We start from the raw sequence: 22,945 nt of genomic DNA on the forward strand, positions 1-22,945 counted from the left end.
TCACTTTTATCGACATACTATACTATGGCTTTATTTATCATTTTTTTCGACATACTATACTATGTCTTTTATCGACATACTATACTATGGCTTTTATCGACATACTGTACTATGGCTTTGTTCGACATACTATACTATGGCTTTTTCATCACTTTTTTCGACATACTATACTATGGCTTTATTTGATATACTATACTATGGCTTTTTTATAACTTTTATCGCCATACTATACTCTGGCTTTTTCATCACTTTTTTAGACATACTATACTATGGCTTTTTTTGAGTATGTCGAACAAAGCCATAGTATAGTATGTCAAAAAAAGCCATAGTATAGTATGTCGAAAAAAGTGATAAAAAAGCAAATGTTTAGTATGTCGAAAATAGCCATAGTATAGTATGTCGAAAAAAGTGATTAAAAAAGCAATAGTTTAGTATGTTGAAAAAAGTGATAAAAAAGCCATAGTATAGTATGTCGAAAAAAGTGATTAATAAAGCAATAGTATAGTATGTCGAAAAATTTGGAAAAAAAGCCATAGTATAGTATGTCGAAAATAGCCATAGTATAGTATGTCGAAAAAAGCCATAGTACAGTATGTCAAAAAAAGCCATAGTATATTATGTCGAAAAAAGTGATAAAAAAGCCATGGTATAGTATGTTGAAAAAAGTGATAAAAAAGCCATGATATAGTATGTCGAAAAAAGTGATGAAAAAGCCATAGTATAGTATGTCGATAAAAGTGATAAAAAAGCCATAGTATAGTATGTCGAAAAAAGTGATGAAAAAGCCATAGTATAGTATGTCGATAAAGGTCATAGTATAGAATGTCGATAAAAGTAATAAAAAGCCATAGTATAGTATGTCGAAAAAAAGCCATAGTATAGTATGTCGAAAAAAGTGATAAAAAAGCCATAGTATTTTATTTCGAAAAAAGAGGAAAAAAAGCCATAGTATAGTACAGGGGTGGCCAACCAGTTAGGTATAAAGAGCCACAAAAAAAAACGCACCATAGCAAAAAGCCACACAACACACGCACGTCCACACTACAACAGCAACAGTATCTTCCAGATCTGATGACAGTCATAATATATAGCAGTTTTCATAGTTTTTTTTCTCACTTAGATTGACTCAGTGGGAAACCTGACAGTCTTTGTTATCCACAATCCTTTTCAGGTCTTGCTTGAACTCGGTTGTGGCCTCTCGAAGCAACTCTCTCACTCATTTGTCACTAAAGGGGCTTTCAAACAATCTGATTCAGCAGTGAAAGGGTTAACGAGGAAGGTGATCTGTGGCTGCTGTTTTTCCTCAGGTTGCAGAATCTGTCCTCAAAACTCTGCTGCATTATTTTCCATTTTAAAATAATTGGCAAATGTATTGGCAGATGCATTCAAATGTGTTTTTTTTTTACTTATCTGAAATACTGTATGTTTCAGAAAAGTTAAAAACAACAATCAACCAATGACACAGCCCCCAGCCACACAGTAAGAGCCTCACAGGAGCAGGCAAAGAGCCGCATACGGCTCAAGAGCCACAGGTTCGCCACCCCTGGTATAGTATGTCGAAAAAAGTGATAAAAAAGCCATAGTATAGTATTTCGAAAAAAGAGGAAAAAAAGCCATAGTATAGTATGTCGAACAAAGCCATAATATAGTATGTCAAAAAAATGATTAAAAAAAGCAATAGTATAGTACAGGGGTGGCCAACCAGTTAGGTATAAAGAGCCACAAAAAAAAACGCACCATAGCAAAAAGCCACACAACACACGCACGTCCACACTACAACAGCAACAGTATCTTCCAGATCTGATGACAGTCATAATATATAGCAGTTTTCATAGTTTTTTTTCTCACTTAGATTGACTCAGTGGGAAACCTGACAGTCTTTGTTATCCACAATCCTTTTCAGGTCTTGCTTGAACTCGGTTGTGGCCTCTCGAAGCAACTCTCTCACTCATTTGTCACTAAAGGGGCTTTCAAACAATCTGATTCAGCAGTGAAAGGGTTAACGAGGAAGGTGATCTGTGGCTGCTGTTTTTCCTCAGGTTGCAGAATCTGTCCTCAAAACTCTGCTGCATTATTTTCCATTTTAAAATAATTGGCAAATGTATTGGCAGATGCATTCAATGTGTTTTTTTTTACTTATCTGAAATACTGTATGTTTCAGAAAAGTTAAAAACAACAATCAACCATGACACAGCCCCCAGCCACACAGTAAGAGCCTCACAGGAGCAGGCAAAGAGCCGCATACGGCTCAAGAGCCACAGGTTCGCCACCCCTGGTATAGTATGTCGAAAATAGCCATGGTATAGTAAATCGAAAAAAGTGATAAAAAAAAGCCATAGTATAGTATCTCGAAAAAAGTGATAAAAAGCTATAGTATAGTATGTCGAAAAAAAGCCATAGTATAGTATGTCGAAAAAAGAGGAAAAAAAGCCATAGTATAGTATGTCGAAAATAGCCATAATATAATAAGTCGATAAAAGCCATAGTATAGTTTGTCGAAAAAAGTGATAAATAAAGCCATGGTATAGTATGTCGATAAAAGTGATAAAAAAGCCATAGTATAGTATGTCGAAAATAGCCATAGTATAGTATGTCGAAAAATGTGATGAAAAAGCCATAGTATAGTATGTCGAAAAAACGTGATAAATAAAGGCATAGTATAGTATGTCGTGAAAAGTGATAAAAAAGCCATAGTATAGTATATCAAAAAAAGCTATAGTATAGTATGTCTAAAAAAGTGATGAAAAAGCCATAGTATATTATGGCGATAAAAGTGATAAAAAAGCCAAAGTATAGTATATCAAAAAAAGCCATAGTATAGTAGGTCTAAAAAAGTGATGAAAAAGCCATAGTATAGTATGGCGATAAAAGTGATAAAAAAGCCATAGTATAGTATATCAAAAAAAGCCATAGTATAGTATGTCTAAAAAAGTGATGAAAAAGCCATAGTATAGTATGGCGATAAAAGTGATAAAAAAGCCATAGTATAGTATATCAAATAAAGCCATAGTATAGTATGTCGAAAAAAGTGATGAAAAAGCCATAGTATAGTATGTCGAACAAAGCCATAGTACAGTATGTCGATAAAAGCCATAGTATAGTATGTCGATAAAAGACATAGTATAGTATGTCGAAAAAAGTGATAAAAAAGCCATGATATAGTATGTCGAAAAAAGTGATGAAAAAGCCATAGTATAGTATGTCGAAAAAAGTGATAAATAAATCCATAGTATAGTATTTCGAAAAAAGTGATTTAAAAAGCCATACTATAGTATGTCGAAAAAGTCATAAAAAGGCCATAGTATAGTATGTCGATAAAAGTGATAAAAAAGCCATAGTATAGTATATCAAATAAAGCCATAGTATAGTATGTCGAAAAAAGTGATGAAAAAGCCATAGTATAGTATGTCGAACAAAGCCATAGTACAGTATGTCGATAAAAGCCATAGTATAGTATGTCGATAAAAGACATAGTATAGTATGTCGAAAAAAATGATAAATAAAGCCATAGTATAGTATGTCGATAAAAGTGATGGAAAAGCCATAGTATAGTGTGTCGAACAAAGTGATAAAAAAGCCATAGTATAGTATATCAAATAAAGCCATAGTATAGTATGTCGAAAAAAGTGATGAAAAAGCCATAGTATAGTATGTCGAACAAAGCCATAGTACAGTATGTCGATAAAAGCCATAGTATAGTATGTCGATAAAAGACATAGTATAGTATGTCGAAAAAGTCATGAAAAAGCCATAGTATAGTATGTCGATAAAAGTGATAAAAAAGCCATAGTATAGTATGTCGCAAAAGCCATAGTATAGTATGTCATAAAAGCCATAGTATAGTATATCGAAAAAGAGAAAAAAGCCATAGTATAATGTCGAAAAAAGTGATAAAAAAGTCATAGTATAGTATTTCGATAAAAGTGATAAAAAAAAAGCCATAGTATAGTATGTCGAAAAAAGTGATGAAAAAGCCATAGTATAGTATGTCGAACAAAGCCATAGTACAGTATGTCGATAAAAGCCATAGTATAGTATGTCGATAAAAGACATAGTATAGTATGTCGAAAAAGTAATGAAAAAGCCATAGTATAGTATGTCGATAAAAGTGATAAAAAAGCCATAGTATAGTATGTCGCAAAAGCCATAGTATAGTATGTCAATAAAAGCCATAGTATAGTATATCGAAAAAAGAGAAAAAAGCCATAGTATAATGTCGAAAAAAGTGATAAAAAAGTCATAGTATAGTATTTCGATAAAAGTGATAAAAAAAAGCCATAGTATAGTATGTCGAAAAAAGAGAAAAAAAAAGCCATAGTATAGTATGTCAAAAAAGCCATAGTATAGTATGTCGAAAAAAGTGATTAAAAAAAAGCCATAGTATAGTATGTCGTAAAAAGTGATAAAAAAGCCATAGTATAGTATGGCAATAAAAGCTATAGTATAGTTTGTCGATAAAAGCCATAGTATAGTATGTCAAAAAAAGTGATGAAAAAGCCATATTATAGTATCTCGAACAAAGCCATATTATAGTATGTTGATAAAAGCCATAGTATAGTATGTCGAACAAAGCCATAGTGTAGTATGTCGAAAAAAGTCTATTTATGACTTTTTTCGACATACTATACTATGTTTTTATTCAACATACTATACTATGCCTTTTTTTCACTTTTTTCGACATGCTATACTATGACTTTTTTCGACATACTATACTATGGCTTTTTCCTCTCTTTTCTCGACATACTATACTATGGCTTCATAATCACTTTTTTAGACATACTATACTATGGCCTGTTTATCACTTTTTTCGACATACTAAATTATGGCTTTTTTTATCACTTTTTTCAAAGTACCCACAACAGCTGTGTTCTTCCAACCAGCTTTCTCCTTATGTGCCACGAACTACCCTCTACCCCTGACTTCTCTACTCTGTGGACTGTTCTCCTGGCATATTTGACATCTTCATTTTCACTGTTAGACCTCAAAACTCAACACGCCTTGCGAGATTTTAACCGACAACAATTGTGTTCTTCCAACCAGCTTTCTCCTTAAGTGTCAGACACTACCCTCTACCCCAACTTCTCTACTCTTAAGAGTGTTCTCCTGGCATATTTGCCATCTTCATTTTCACTGTTAGACCTTAAAATGCAATTCACCTTGTGAGGTTTGAACCTACAACCTCTGTTAACTTCCAACTAGCTTTCATCTTATATGCCACGAGCTAGCCGCTACCCCAAATACTCTACTCTGTGGACTGTTCTCCTGGCATATTTTACATCTTCATGTTCACTGTTAGAATTTAAAATTCAACACACTTTGGGAGGTTTGAACACACAACCACTGCTTCTTTTCAACCAGCTTTTGCCTTACGTTCTACAAACTACCCTCTAACCCAACTTCTCTAAACTGTGGATTGTTCTCCTGGCATATTTGACATCTTCATTTTCACTGTTAGACCTTAAAACTCAATACACCTTGTGAGATTTGAACCGACAACAATTGTGTTCTTCTAACCAGCTTTCACCTTATGTGTCACAAACTACCCTCTACCCCAACTTCACTACTGTTAGGAATGTTCTCCTGGCATATTTGCCATCTTCATTTCCATTGTTAGACCTTAAAATGCAATGCACCTTGTGAGGTTTGAACCTACAACCTCTGTTAACTTCCAACTAGCTTTCACTTTATGTGCCACGAACTACCTGCTACCTCAAATCCTTTACACTGTAGACTGTTCTCCTGGCATATTTGACATCTTCATGTTCACTGTTAGACCTTAAAATGCAATGCACCTTGTGAGGTTTGAATCTACAACCTCTGTTACCTTCCAACTAGCTTTCGCCTTATGTGCCACAAACTACCAGCAACCCCAAATACTCTACTCTGTGGATTGTTCTCCTGGCATATTTGACATCTTCATGTTCACTGTTAGCCCTTAAAACTCAACACACCTTGTGGGCTTTGAACCCACAACCACTGTTTCTTTCTAACCAGCTTTTACCTTATGTGCCATGAACTACCCGCTACCTGAAATACTCTACACGGTGGACTGTTCTCCTGGCATATTTGACATCTTCATTTTCACTGTTAGACCTTAAAGTTCAACACACCCTGTGAGGTTAGAACCCACAACCACTGTTTTTTTTCAACCAGTTCTTGTTTTGTGTGCCACAAACTACCCTCTAACCCAACTTCTCTACTCTGTGGACTGTTCTCCTGGCATATTTGACATCTTCATTTTCACTGTAAGACCATAACATTCAATGCATTTTCTGAGGTTTGAACCCACAACCACTGTTTCCTTCCAACCAGCTTTTGCCTTATGTGCCACGAACTACCCTCTACCCCAGTGCTTCACAACTGTTTTTCAAATAATGTACCCCCTATCAAATTTGTTCTCTCTTTATTTCATTTGAGATAGATATAAAGCCTGTGACTATGATATAGTGATGTGCCATCAGTGTGAAATTTATTAAACATTGTAAATGAAAAACATTTGCAAAAATAAACAATGTAATTACCGATCATGCAGTTCAAGTACCCCTTGACTGGCCCCGAACATGTTTGATAAAAAAAAAACCCTATATATATAGTGATTTGTATAACATTTTAGCTCAAAAACACTTGTAATAATAAACAACAAATTGACACACACTAACAAAGCATAATAGTTGCACTATTGCAATTTATTGCGAAACGTGCTTGTGCTTCACTGAGGATCTTGGTCATCCTCGGTGGCAGGGAGGACACAGCAGTGATCAGGCTTTTTTCCAGGCCCAGTCTGTTTCTCTGCTTTGTTTTGATCAGAGTCATTGCAGAAAATGTGGCCTCACACAAATATGTGGATCCAAAGGGCAGTAGCTGCTGCAAAGCTTTTTCTCCCAGCTCAGGGTACTCCTTTTTTACACACACCAAAAACTGCGTTAGAGTGGAGTTTTCATATTTCATCTGTAGGCCATAGTCAGATGACACATCCAAGAGTTTTTCCTGGTGACAGAGAAGGAGCTTGTTTCTGATATCTTCTGACAAAAGAAATCGGTTTCTCATCCAATTGAGCTGTGTAGATTTCTCCTCCATGTCAGGAAAGTATGAGTTAAAACTCACAATCAGGTTGGCCAAATGTTCCTCTATAATGGACTTGACTGGTGCTCTCTCCACAAAGCATCCACCTGAGAAAAGCAGGTGAGATCCCACTGTACACATGCCCGTTTCCACAACTGTGCTTTCTTCAGAAAACCACCCACCTTGTCATACAGGTTCAGAACGTGGGTGTCCTTGCCCTGCAGACACACATTCAGCTCATTCAATTTGCTGAATATATCTGCCAGATAGCACAGCGTTGCAAGCCAATCTTTATCTTCAAACAGGGTGGCATATGGAGATCTTTGCTCTGACAAAAAGGTGTGCACCTCCGCCCGTAGTTCCAAAAGCCTGTTCAGTATCCTCCCTCGAAATAGCCAGCACACTTCTGTGTGTAGCAGCAGTTGTGTGTTTAGAGCTCCCATGTCCTCACAAAGGCGGTGAAAAATTAACTGTTCTTCATTTTCACTGTTAAAACTTAAAATTCAATTTGCCTTGTGTGGTTTGAACCGACAAGCACTGTTTCTTTTCAACCAGCTTTTGCCTCATGTGCCACAAACTACCCTCTATCCCAACTACTCTACCTTTAGGGGTGTTCTCCTGGCGTATTTGACATCTTCATGTTCACTGTTAAGACCTTAAAATTTAACAGGCCTTGTGAGATTTGAACCCACAACAGATGTGTTCTTCCAACCAGCTTTAGCCTTATGTGCCACAGACTATCCTCTATTTTATTCTGCGGTCTGTTCTCCTGGCGTATTTGACATCTTCATTTTCACTGTTAGACCTTAAAATTCAACACACCCAGCAAGTTTTGAACCCAGAACCGATGTTTTTCCCAACTAGCATTCTATCACTCTGAGCCATCCGATCTGACATGCTTAACAATTTTTTTAGAGCTTATTTGACTTTTTTACTTTCACTGTTAGACATAAAAAAAGTGCCTCCTGAGAACTGAACCCACAACCTGTGTGTTCTTTCAACCAGCATTCTTCTATGAAGGTAAATATGGTGCAAAAAGGGAGAGCTTGTAGAATACAATGTGAGAACTTGCAGAACAAAAAATCTGAACTTGTATGTTAAAATTTGCACTTGTAAAAATTTTATTTGCACTTGTAAAAATATTCACACACATGTGATCTGAATTTGAAGTCATACAAAGAAAAAAAACATGAGAGCTTGTAAAAAAAATCTGAACTTGTAAGTTGAAATTTGCACTTGTAGAAAATGTTCACACACCTGTATTCTGAATGTGAAGTTACAGAAAACATATTCACAAATGTGTAGATTGATATTTACATGAACACAATGACAGCTGCAAACTTATAATGCAACATTTACTCGTATACTTTTTTTTTTTACTCTGGTTCATTTTCCATCACAACCACAACTCAGTGATTACAACCTCTCCAATCTGTCACTGCAACTTCACATATGTGCTCTCTCGCATCACAAAGTGGCCAATCTGCGCACCTCGACTTTCACAACACTCTTGACGATACATTTGGTGCAAAACTAACTTGTACCTGTGGACTTAGGCTGTGGAGCTCTGAGCTAACAGAACGGGAAAAGCAGGGTTTCTATCGCCAGATGAGGGACAACTCTGTCTGGCTTATTTATGTAGCATGGAAACTTGGTGGAATAGCATGCTAGCATTAGCTAGCTAACTAGCAGCCAGCCCTAAATACCTTTTAATTGTCTAAACATTTTTAACAGTCAAACTAAAACACTGGCGGTGAGCTCCACGGCCTGCAGCCGCAGACGGACCGTCATCAGTGGGTAACAGGTGCCAAGTTTCGCATCCCTGCCGAGAATTGCATCCACTAGGGAAAATAATGATTTTATAAGGCAAAGTACTGTTTAAAAACTAGGCAATAGTAAATCTCTTTGTCATGTTCATCAATAATGATTAGGATTTTAGAAGGTTTAGAGACATCAATGTTTTATCAGACTCTGTAGTAGCATTTCCTTGCTACCTAGATGCAATTTTCGGCAGCAATGAATTCTGCAGAAATTATTGTTTCTGCCCAAGCGGGTGCAATTCTTAGCAGGGATGCACACATCAGCAAAGCAAGCTCTGGTCATGGCCGGGGGATGGGCCGCTGCTACCGGATGTGTCTGCGGCTGCAGGCCGTGGAGCTCACCGCCAGTGTTTAAGTTTGACTGTTAAAAAGTGTTTAGACAATTAAAAGGTATTTATTTAGAAGCGGGCTGGCTGCTAGTTAGCTAGCTAACGCTAGCATGCTATTCCACCAAGCTTCCATGCTACATAAATAAGCCGGACAGAGTTGTCCCTCATCTGGCGATAGAAACCCTGATTTTCTCATAGACTGTATATAAGAAGGCTTTTCCCGTTCTGTTAGCTCAGAGCTCCACAGCCTAAGTCCACAGGTACAAATTAGTTTTGCACCAAATGTATCGTCAAGAGTGTTGTGAAACTCAAGGTGCGCAGATTGGCCACTTTGTGATGCGAGAGAGCACATATGTGAAGTTGCAGTGACAGATTGGAGAGGTTGTAATCACTGAGTTGTGGTTGTGATGGAAAATGAACCAGAGTAAAAAAAAAAAAGTATACGAGTAAATGTTGCATTATAAGTTTGCAGCTGTCATTGTGTTCATGTAAATATCAATCTACACATTTGTGAATATTTTTTCTGTAACTTCACATTCAGAATACATTCTACAATTCTACAAGTGCAAATTTCAATTTACAAGTTCAGATTTTTTTTACAAGCTCTCATGTTTTTTTTCTTTGTATGACTTCAAATTCAGATCACATGTGTGTGAATATTTTATATATACAAGTGCAAATTTTATTTTTACAAGTGCAAATAAAATTTTTACAAGTGCAAATTTTAACATACAAGTTCAGATTTTTTGTTCTGCAAGTTCTCACATTGTATTCTACAAGCTCTCCCTTTTTGCACCATATTTACCTTCATATTCTTCCACCCTGAGCTATCTGACACGTGACAATAGTTTTAGAGCGTATTTGACTTTTTGGCTTTTACATAAGACCTTAAAATTCAATGCATTTCATGAGGATTGATATCACAAACTGTCATTGGATTGGATTCATCAGCCTGACAGATATATCAGTCAAACTCTTGTTTTTTTTATAGACAGACGTATCTGTCAATATTGAAAAGTCAAAGTATAGTATGTCGAGAAAAAAACATAGTATAGTATTCGAAAAAAGTCCCAGCATAGTTGGTCGAAAAAAGTCATAAAAAGCCACAGTATAGTTTATTGAATAAAGTGATAAAAAGCCAAATATAACCTTTATTTATTCAGGGAAGGCTCTCTTTTTCCAATGACGCCCTGATTACAACACAAATAAAAACAATCTCAAGAAATTACAGTACAAATAAATATTCTGATCATAAAACAATACCCAAATTACAATATGTAAATACAACGAAAAACAAGTGAGAATCACTGGTGCTGTTGATAAGAGGGCTATTAAAGCGGTCCCTAAATAACACATTTCCAAGCATTATCTTGAACGTCCCAATGGAAACAAGTTGTTTCAAAAATTTGAGAGAATCCTGAAGTCAGTTCCATTTGTCCGGAGAAAAAGCCATAGTATAGTATGTTGAAAAAGTGATAAAAAGTCATAGTATAGTATGTTGAAAAAGTGATCAAAAGTCATAGTATAGTATGTCGAAAAAAGTGATGCATAGTATGTTGAAAAAAAGCCATAGTATAGTATGTCCAAAAACGTGATAAAAAACCATAGTATAGTATGTTAAAAAAAAGACTTAGTATAGTATATTGAAAAGTCTGTAGTACAGACTCTGTACTACACACTACACTAAATATTAAATTTAAATATATAATTAATACATCTCTGTAGTGCAGACTCTGTACTACACACTACACTAAATATTAAATTTAAATAATAATAAATAATTAATAAATAACCAGCTTTTCAAAATAATAGTTGCAATGTGCAATTTTAAGCTCATTAAACTATTTTCTAAAAAAGTGCTATAACAATTTTACTGGCATTGCTCCCATTATCCTCCATGACACACACTCTTCCACTTTGCCCGACAACTCTTCTCCAAAACAAACTGTGCTGAGATAACAGAGCTCAGCCCATAGCTTCACTCACTCAAAGCAGATAGTATGCGTGAAATAAAAACAGGACACGTAATTTCACTGTGTGTAGTGTTTAACTATGCTAACTAACCGTGTATTGTGAACCGCGTGTAGTGATTAAAAAAAAAACAGACAACAGTTGTGTCTCAAAGACCAGGCAACAGCCGGGACATTGAGAATCCACGCGCGAGAGGTGATGGATATTTCGTCACTTCGTCATGTATTCACTTCTTTGAAACAAGAGAAGAAAGCCTCACTGATGTGAAGAATAGGACAGAGAAACATATATAAATGTTCTCTGCCCACCGTATGCCAACGCTCCGGTAAGTCCACTAACCCCGTCTCTGCCCGGGCATGCCCCAGCTGCCACACATTTGTTGACAAACTCCGATGCACACACAACGGTGAAATGGCGATTTATCCCTTTAAATGTGAATAAATGACAGTTACACTCACCGCCAGCAAATGCTCTTTCCGTTGTGATTGGTGGTATCTTTACAACTCGCCGTTACCTTGTTTCCTACAGACTGTGTTGATGCGACTATATATATATATATATATATATATATATATATATATATATATATATATATATATATATGTTTTTTGAAGACTCAGTTAAGGCGGCATGCACGTGTTGTTAAGTGCTGCAAAGTGCTGCGGGAAACCCTGAAGCCTACCGTAATCGCACACCGCCACCGCCCCGCCACCTGCCCCCCACCCCCTCCACTCAGTTACTAGTAGCCAAGGAGGACACGGAGGATTAAAAAAACATGATGGACTCTTTAGAAGAGGTAATTATCTTCACTCGAGTTTCTGCGCAGGAAAGTCACCGGACGACACAATCTTCTGAACATAGCCATACTGAGAAATACAGAGAGAGTTGTGTGGAGCTTAATTAGCTTTGTAGCAACTCATTTGGCAATGGCTTGAATATAACAGACGTTCATTAATATCAAAAAGTTATGCACTAAAGCTTTAAGAGAACTTAAAGCTACGTAAAGGATATAATTGCCACTTGAATATAAGTGGCAATTTTGTCTGGTAAGCAGTTCTTAAATTCTTCTAGCAATAACAGATTACGCAAACACCTAAAATCAATGGCATTTAGACTGGCACCAACGATCGAACAGAACTTCTTTGTCACGGCCAAATTCAATACAAAAAAGTCTGGTTGTCAGTTTTTTTGAACCTCCAAAACCTTTGACGATATGCCTCGGGCCACAATTCATATGCCCTAGCACAGCTGCTTTGACCTCGTCATAATCCAGACTCAACTCAGGTGACAAGGAGGCATAGGCTTCTTGAGCCTTGCCAGTGAACACACACTGCAAAAGCAATGGCCAAACATGTGTAGGCCACTTTAATGTGTTTGCAACACGCTCAAACAAATTGAAATATTTATCTACATCCCTCACTAAAGAGAGGAAACCAAACGAATACACTTGTTAATATCAGATTCATGAGACTGAGACACTATGGGTGATTAGGAGGAAGAACTCTCTTTCATTTCAAGCTCCTTCCAACAAAGCTATCTGTCAACCTCAATTTTGCGTGATTGCAATTCACAGTCAAGCTCTTTTTCTTTTACTGCCAAGCGACACAATTCAAGTTCTAACTCCTTCAGACGGAGCTGAATGGGGGTCTTTTTTCCCCCCATTGTGGCAACACCAGTGTCCCAAGGCAACACACCATCTGTTAAAGCAGCCACCAACTCAGATTTTATCACATTCTTTTTTGCCTGTTTAGACAGAATGATACCAAAATGATCGGCAATAACAACCAAAGGTTCTTTTGTGCAAGGCTGTTATTTATCAAGGCTTGGTTGCGCTACAAATTCATCAACATTAAACTCCATTGTCAAGAGCGAATAGCACAACACAGACTAACCGATCACTATAAAAAAGAACCCCCCTACCTAGTCAGAAAGGGTATAATGGGCTGAGAAATGTACCGCCCGAAAATTGGCACAGCACACAAAAAACTCAAGGAGCAGCAGCACCAAAAATCAATGGCATCCAAAAACGTGTGCACGAATTAACAACAAAGCACACAAAAAGTAGGCAATGTGAAGACACGGTAAACAACACAAATACTACTCAATGCGGAAAACCGTGTTTAGACAAGCCCCCAAATATGTTATGGCTTCCATTTAAAGAATTAAATCAAGGCTCAAAAGGGATTGGATGATGCAACATATAAAAAGATGGGAAGACGCTGGACCAACCTCGTAATGGGCCATCGCTCCCTGCGTCTCCCCGTAAATTACCTAAAAAGGCTCAACTAATCCTAAAACAAACAAAAGAGACGAATAATTGAACTACTGGTAACCTCCAGCCCAAACTTTGAAAAAAATCCATCCATGCTGTTTAGAGTGAGATACGGTTTCTGAATGTGTCCTGCCTTCAGTCTCTGGGTGAGCTGTTCAAAATCGGCACGGCTTGTGACATCACAAACCCGAAACGTGCTGGCTAACCGTAACCATTAGCATGCTAATGCTAACGCTAGCATGCTACCTCGTTCTCAATAGCAAAGCACTGCTACAACACACACAAGTTCACCATAATCTACAAAAAAACTACTTACATGTGCGCCCTCATTTAGAAGTCTCCCAGCTAATCCTGCCTTGGAACTGACCGAAGTTGTCAAGAGGGTCTGGCTGCAGACCTCCAGTGTCAGGCTGATTCCGTTGCAGGCTCCACTCTCAGGCTACCTCCAGTGTCAGGACCGGAAATAACAAACTTTTTGTGCGTCTCTTAAAGGAGTCCGGCGCAACCATAGACTGTATATACAGTCTATGATTGCGACTAAAAACAACGAAAAAGTAGGAGAAGAAGATTTATTGCCGCAAATTGACTACCGTTGGGAGAAGAAGATTTATTGCCGCAAATTGACTACCGTTGGGACAACAGTAAGTAACAAATATGTATATATAGATATAGACATAAACACACACCATATGTTTGCTGTTTTACTAGCCGCCTTACGCACGCAAACGGTGGCTAACGGTTGACTGACGCTCAGGATTATTTGTTGTCTAAATGAAAATGACATGAGGATAAGTTTTTAAGTTTTTCTATCCTTCATTCCACTCGTTTTATACTTTTACCAATTTAAATACATATATTTTAACGGCACTTTTTCTGTGTTATGTAGATGCATCGTTCAATCTATGAAGAGGGTAGAGGGTTTAAAGTGGAACGCTGCACAGCTTGTTGTAAGCTGTTCCACTGCCCCCTTTGCCCCAAATACAAACCCAGCCAACGAGCCAAGCTTCAGCAGCACCTCGATGTTCACATTAAAAATGCTATTATATTCAAAGGTATGGATTTGTGTGTGTCTGTGTCTTTGTGTACTCTCATGTCTTGTTATTGGCTAATTTAAACTTTTCTTTACTTGCTCTTAGACAAAAAGATCTGCAAGTGCAATTTGAACTGCAGAAATACAGGGCACTTTCATTGCCCTATATGCAACAAATCTATTATAAGAAGAACAGACATGGAGAGACACCTGGAGGCTTGCCAAGGTGCTACAGAAGCTGCTGCCCCATCCAAACAAAATGCAGACTTACCTGCCACACCCTCTCCCCATCTTTCACCATCCACCATTCCACCTGTCTCCTCCATTTCAATTGTTCCTCCTCCCCAACCAGATATAAAGGTGCATGCTGCTACCTCTACCTCCACACCTTCTGCCAACCCTTCTTCTGGAGAGACACATTTATGTACTGCCCAGGAGACAACAAAGAGATTTCTCCAGAAGAAGGTGCAATGTCCTCATTGTAAACTGGTCTGCCATAAAAAGAATTTGGCAAAACATATACAGAGGAAGCATAGTATGGCCTTTACACTGTGCTTGATGCACCCTATGATTTCACTGTGGTAAGTTGACCTGCATATTCAAAGTAAACTATAAAAATCCTGTTAATAACATTTACTACAGCTTACAGTCATGTCTTTTCAGAGGGACATGTCGGCTTTGCGAAAGTGGTGGTGTATTTTGCTAATGGAGAATTTTGACCTTGGAAGGTGAAAGCACAAAGATGTTGACACTTACTTGATTGTCTTGGAAATATTAACACCTTACCTAACACAATCTTTGTTATAGCCAACACTTATTTTTTTCTTTATTTCAGCCATGGCAAACAGTTTGCCCACTGGACAGACACAGCAAAGGCCATCCTGCGAGGTGAGGTGCCACCAATGTTCCGTCTGAAGAAGCAGAAAATGGATGACGGTCAGTTTTGAGTTTGTGAGTTGGAAGTAAAGGGACAGAGGGGATTTTAATGAGTTCCCACAATAACAAACTAGTTGATGATGACATAAAGCTGGACCCTGGGAAAACAGGAATGAACAAAGTTGGTTGTGCTTTTTCTTTGAGAATACTACCACAGTGTCATTTTTTAATCCATCCCTCAGTCAGCAATGTTTACAGAATCTGAACTTTATCCATGTTCAGTATTTAGATCTATCTTAGATTCATCAAGGTGGATGATCTAAAGAACTGGCCCTGATGGGATCATTGTATTTGACCTTAAAAAGGAGGATTTGTGTTTTTTTCTTTTAGGGAGAGAATCAAGTACACCCTGTTTTGCAGCCTCCCGAAGCTAGGGATGAAAAAGATGTTGAGATGGTAGGCATGCTCTGTTTTATACTGAGGTTATTCTGACAAAGCTCATTTTAAGTGTCCCTTTGCTACTTATGCTTATATGTTAGGATCATTTCTGACTGTAGAAAGTCAGCAGAGTGGGTGGAAACAAACCAACATTTGTTTTCATCCAAGGTGGAGTTGCCCAGTGCAGTCGGAATGGGAGAGGAGGAAATGGAAGAAGCTGCAAAGCAGTATGCCAGACTTTGGTCTGAGGAGGAAAGTTCCAAGCTTGAGGAACTAGAGAAAGATGACATCCGGGAACCATTTAAGTTCAAATTCTCCACAATCGAGGACATGTGGCTGTTTTGTGATGAGATTTGTGACAAACAAGGATACTTGGCATATTGTGAATGTAAAGTGGAGTAGTAACAGTCAATAAAAGCTTAGCTGCAACCACCAGCCTACTTTTTACATTCACAGGACTGATTGAGGACATTGTTTTTTGGGGATTTTTTTCCTGTGTGCCAGTTAGTGTCCAAAACCAGCTGTAAGTTCAAAGATTACCTCTAGTTTTTATGTATTGTGATATCACCATGTTTCTAGTTCTACATTCGTTTCTGCAGGTGTAGTTTTTGATATTTTGAATTTCTAAAGAAGATTGCAGTGCCAATTTGTCATTTTATTTTCATTATTTGTAAATAAACCATCTGTTGAAAACGTACAAACCGGTGTCTCGGGTTTACTCTGTGGCTTGGAGCATAACAGCTGAGATTACTTCAGTATGTATAACCCTCTGAGCAGACATTAACTTGTGTCAATAATTTCCATTAAGAAATGCATATTCCATTAAGCTCAATGTTTTTACATGGACTAATGTCGCTAAACTATAGGCTATGAATGGCGTTTATTTTGACACTTGATGTAGGCTAATGCGATAATAATGCAATGTATAAATTCATGTTTTTCGTGTTAGTGTTGATTAATTTAAAATTAATTAAGAAAAAATCAACAACAAAGCGGCTTCTTCCAAAAGTGTGTATACAGTTATATTATAAAGTTTCTTGCGCATAAGAGATCGTCAGATAACCTGATCGTCAGTCAACCGTTAACCACCGTTAGCGTAACTTATTTATTACAAACCATCCACATTCGGTATTATTCTGCAATTTATTCGGCAATTTGCAAACGTAACCCGTGGATTCAGGGTGTTCAGTCCTTTAAGAGACGCACAAAAAGTTTGTTATTTCCGGTCCTGACACTGGAGGCAGCCTGAGAGTGGAGCCTGCAACGGAATCAGCCTGACACTGGAGGTCTGCAGCCAGACCCCCCTCCAAGTTGTAGAAACAGCCTTTCTTTTACTGTCTATGGAGCTAGCTAGCTGACATGATCTACGCCTGAGCTACTGAGCATGTGCGAGTGCAATCAAAGATAGTACAGAAGAAGAAGAAGAAAAGAGGTCTCACTCTGTAGCTAAAACAGAGACCAGCTGAAAAGAGGATCTGCAGCAGTGAGAGAGAGCACTGCAGTACAACAAAAATATGGTGTTTTTTGAAAATTAAACCATGTAAACCTATTCTGGTACAACCTTAAAATACAATTATGAACCTGAAAATGAGCATAATATGGCTGCTTTAAAATGTTTTCAGAAACACGTTTCAGTGAACTATTTTAGTACAATATGAGATTGTATTCTGAATGATTCGCCATTAATGGCCTGTTGAAAAATCCAGAAGCAGCACCCAGACCCACGTGACGCGTTCGTCCAATCAGCTGCCGATTTTCATTTTTTGGGCAACAATACAGAGTAGCGCCACCTGCTGTTATGGAGACGTATTACGTCTCGTCTCTTTGCTGTGTTCCGAGGCATTTTTTTGACCAACTCGGGGAGACTGATCAGTCCAACTGCCTTTTCTGCCAACGGTCGGCCGTCGGCCCGGTGTGTAGCTGCCTTTAACAGGCAGAGGGAGGAGTGTGGAACGAGAGACAGAGGGAGAAAACAAGATACACACAGCAGAGGCGCATGTAACACATAGGGCCCTAAATTGAATGCGGCGCAGCGCAACACACAGCACAGCACAGCACAGCACAGTGCAGCACAAAGCCCGACGCAAGTGTCTTTGATAGTTTTAAGACCGACGCAGTTGTCAATTTCCCGTCCAGCGCCCACATCGTTCAAATGCACCTGTGCCCATCTGTGCGCCCATGGGCGTGCTGGTTTTACAGGGAGGTGTGTTCTCGTGCATTCTTGGCATATTGCTATCTTGAGGCACTGGAAAGTGATCGCCGCATTGACCAACAAAAACCAAAAAGCGCGTACACTATGCTTGTCACACACACACAGGGAAGCACAGCAGCACACAAACATGCAAAAGATTACAATAAAATATTATGGTGCAAATCCTCCATCATAATAGCAATGCGCCAAGGTACAAATGCACCTGGCTTTTAAAGGGAATGGGAGATGACACTGATTGGTTTATTGCATGTCGCCCAAAACACACCTATGAATTAATGAAGACACTAAGTACAACCCTTTTGAATCACGGTAAACTAGCAAAAGTGGATTTGTACACGGCCTAATGCACCTGCACCATGCGCTTCACGCCGTGCGCTTAGATTGTTAAAATAGGGCCCATAGTATGTCGAAAAAAGTCACAGTATAGTACGTTGAAAAAAGTCATATTATAGTATGTTGAAAAAAGTGTTTAAAAAAGCCATAGTATAGTATGTTGAAAAGTGATAAAATAGCCATATTATAGTATGTCGAAAAAAAGTGCTAAAAAGCCGTAGTATATTATGTCAAAAAAGGTGATTAAAAGCCATGGTATAGTATGTTGAAAAGTGATAAAAAGCCATAGAATAGTATGTCGAAAAAGTCATAAACAGCCACAAAATAGTATGTTGAAATAAGTGATAAAAGCCATAGTATAGTATGTTGAAGAAAGTCATAGTATAGTATGTCATAAATAGTGTGTGATGCAGAGACTTACACCAGTGGCTCCTGGAGGCTCTCCTCTGGATGCGGCAGCTCTTTATTCTGCGTGCGGCAGCTTTGTGCAGATACACAGCATTCTTCATTATCGCTGGAAGTTTCGCCTCGATTTCCGCTGCACAGATACACTCCTCAAAGAATCCTGATTAAACACACATATCAGAAACACATCATATATATACACAGAATGCTGGTGTTGTTACACTGGTTTTCAGGAGTTTTCATGCCATAGCCATCATACATTATCAGGCTACAGCCACTCATTAGATTCCTTGATTTGTTTTGCTGATTAAGAATTGACCAACAAATATTAGTGGTAAGACTTAAGTCTCTAATTTACAGATGGAAAAAAACTAATATAAAATGCTCTCAATGTAAAGTACACCTCCTTTCATGCAATGCATGTCAATGTCATTGTGGGACCTAAGTATGGGAACAGCTAAGTAAAATGTGGACCTCTAAAAACATCTTGATATAAATGTTACTAAAGTATTCAAGATTACAGGAAAACTGTTAAATGTGTGTTTCTTCCGTAGACTGTAAATGGACAGAGCATGTGTGACATCACCCATTGGTTTGTGGAGAGCTGCTCTGAGGCGGCATGAGCAGTGATTGACGCAGTTAGACACCCCCCCCTGGCCCTGATTGGTGCATCTGAACAGGGAGCGGTGGATTTTTGGTGGTGCCAGATTTTTTTTTAAATGACCTGCTTCATGTAGTTCTACTGGAACATATGGTCAGTTTCAGCAAATATGACAGAAAGTTAGTTTTATAAGTCTTACCTTTAATATTAAAATGTATGGATGGAGACATGAAATGAGAATATTGAATTATTAGCACTGCCATTTTTATACAGTATAATTTTAGAGCTGCAACGATTATTTAACTAATAGGTTAGTCAATCAACAAAAAATAATCAGCAACAAATTGATAATCAACTAATTGTTTTAGCAATTTTCAAACAAACATGCCAAATCAATTCCATGGTTACAGCTTCTTAAAAGGTGAGGATTTTATGCTTTATTTGTCACATATGTTTTGTGATTAGTTCGGGGAAAAAAAAACTATATGAATACATCATCTCGAAAAAATATACAGGCATCTTTCATGTTTTTGTGACATTTTATAAACCAAACAATAAATCGAGAACATAGTCGACATATTCACCAATAATGAAATGATTATTAGTTACAGCCCTAATAGTTTGAGGCAATTTCTGTTGAATAAATGACATTAAAAGTAAAACGTAAAAACCCTCATCTTTCTGTCGACAAAAGAAATAAAAATGCTTTATCCAAGAATGATATCTGCTGAATGTGATAAACATGTTATAAAACTCTATCCAGAGGAGGGTAGTCACACAGGTGTATGTGTCAGATCAGATTATGCACTTCACATCTTCACTGTATGTGTGTTTAAGAGCATTTGGATCAGTACGTAAACCTGTTGCAGAGAATTATGTGAGCTAATCTGCTTAAATGCATATGTATGACTTGGGGATACTTATGATATTCTTGCTGCCATCCTCATGTATAGGAACTATCAAATCAACTTCTGTGACTTAGTGTACTAAATGCAATCTTGCAGCACACATGTGGTCTATCAAAGACACACAAAAAAATATATATATTTGATCAGTTATGAAGGTATCAGTGAATGCACTCACTCCTCAGCTCCGTCACATCCCCCTTCATCTTCTGGTCTGTCTCCTTGGTCCGCTCCACGAGTCCAGGCCTTCCTCCAGGTCCTGCAGAGCCTCTTCAGCCTGCTTCAGTCTCTTCTCCAGCTCCACCCGAGACTCTATCTCTGCCTGGGGCAAACAGGAAAACACACAGAATGTTAGTGAAAACGTATTTGGGTTAAATCGATATACTGCATCTGTATGTGGATATTTAAGGGTTTAAGTATTGGGCTATTAATGATAAACTGAGCTGATGTGATGGAGAAAAGATTTCCCTAAGCTTAAGAGGTCACAGCTTACTCAAATCCAAACTGTCTCAGGATGAACTGAAAGTTCGTTAGCACCTTTATAGTTATGTAAACAAGTATTAGAATACAACAATGTTGAATTTAAATACTTTATTTATATATACTTAAATAATTTTGTATGGCTTTAGTCCAAAAAATTCATAATAATTATCAGCCTGTAAAACAAATTGTGTAGAGTATTAGCCTGGAGAAATTGGTTGACAGTTGAGGTTTGGCTATTTGCTCAGGAGAACTTACAACAATACAGGTGTTTGTCTCTTAAACTACTTGAATATTGGGTAACACTTTACTTGAAGGTACAGTATCTGCATAAGAGTGACATAACACATGAACCCTAACCCTAACTCTAACCATAACTTTTCATGACAAAAACCGAATGACACTTACTAAAAGCAGCATTATGTCATAAAGTTTATGACTTGTTTATAATGTTTATGACACGTCCATGACAGTGTCATGTCACTCTTATGTAGATACCTTCAAGTAAAGTGTAACCGAATAATTTTTGCCAACAATGCAGTTTGACTGAGGCCTGAAGGAAGACAGAGTGAAAACAGTGAGTGATGGATACGAAGCACAGAAGAAACAGAGGTACTTTCATACAGAGGAACTGGACAAGAGAAGACGATGAGCTTTTTTTCTTCCAGTAAATGTAATGTGAGATCAGCTCTCCATGCCAGAGAGACTCAGCACATCAGACTGGGTGCCAGGAAAAATATCTAATGGGATGAACATCCCAGAATATCAACGTTACACCCAACTGGTGTCTAAAAAATATTCACCAGAGTTATTTGCACAAGCCGAGCCTTGAACAAATGTTTAAGTAGGTATTTTAAAGGTCCCATGGCATGACAATTTCACTTTATGAGGTTTTTTAACATTAATATAAGTTCCCCTAGCCTGCCTATGGTCTCCCAGTGGCTAGAAATGGCGATAGGTGTAAACCGAGCCCTGTGTATTCTGCTCTGCCTTTGAGAAAATGAAAGCTCAGATGGGCTGATCTAGAATCTTCTCCTTATGACATCATAAGGGGAAAGGTTACCTCCCCTTTCTCTGCTTCGCCCACCCAGAGAATTTGGCCCACCCATGAGAAAGAGAGAGACATCATGGCTTGCAAACAAGCAAAGTGGCAGTTGGTCAAGACCACACCTCCACCCTCCACCTTGCCCCCCCCCCCCCCCTCTCCTCCTCAATAGCATTTAAAGCTACAGACACAGAAATGGCACATCCTAAGGAAAGCTCATTGTGGGACTGGCTCTAGTGGCTGTAATTCTGCACCAAGGCTGAATTTAGGGAAAGAGACTTCAGGTACAGTATTAGGGACCACTAAGGTCTATATAAAAGAGACTTCAGATACAGTATTAGGGGACCTCTAAGGCCTATATAAAAGAGACTTCAGATACAGTATTAGGGGACCTCTAAGGCCTATATAAAAGAGACTTCAGATACAGTATTAGGGGACCATTAAGGCCTGTATAAAAGCATCCAAAAAGCAGCATGCCATAGGACCTTTAGGTTACTACTATTTAGAATCAATATTGTTGATTTAGAATTTTTCAGACAAACTGCAGGATTAAATGTTCCTTTTCGGATTGTGAAAATTCTCCTAATTATTAAGATAAAAACAATTGGATCTGAACCATTATTATTATTACAACAAACTAGGTTGTTTTTCTTAGCTTATGAAAAGTGACTACGTTTGGATATAGAATTTGATGTGTTACGTGCTTAGAAACATTTACACTTTCATGTTTGGAAACACAATTTACAGAATGTATAATTGACCGTAAAACTGAATATATAAAAAATGAAAATCATTAAAAACATTTAAAAACCTTCTGTCTAGTGTCAGGTCCAATTTTTTTTCAGGGTTGTGGGGCTTACATTTATCAGTTCAGTATTTACAAAAATCCAGTACAAGGACAGCTTAACACAACCATCGTTCCTGTTATTAGTTCCCCCTGAGCAGTTCCTGCTGCTAATCAGAGGCAACAGGTCTGCTGTGACAGGCTTGAAACAGGAGTGTTATCACCCCTTTTTTGCATTTATTGTACCTCAGGTAGAGCTATGTTTTAATGTGTTTACAAGTCTTACAAAAGTCATGATTTAGAGGCCTAAAATACATTTAAAACTCACACTTCAGCTGCCGTTACAATAAATGGTTATGAAGTTAATTATAATAATGAACTG

The sequence above is a fragment of the Sander lucioperca genome, chromosome 18 (genome assembly GCF_008315115.2).
Source record: "Sander lucioperca isolate FBNREF2018 chromosome 18, SLUC_FBN_1.2, whole genome shotgun sequence".
NCBI classification, from domain to species: Eukaryota; Metazoa; Chordata; class Actinopteri; order Perciformes; family Percidae; genus Sander; species Sander lucioperca.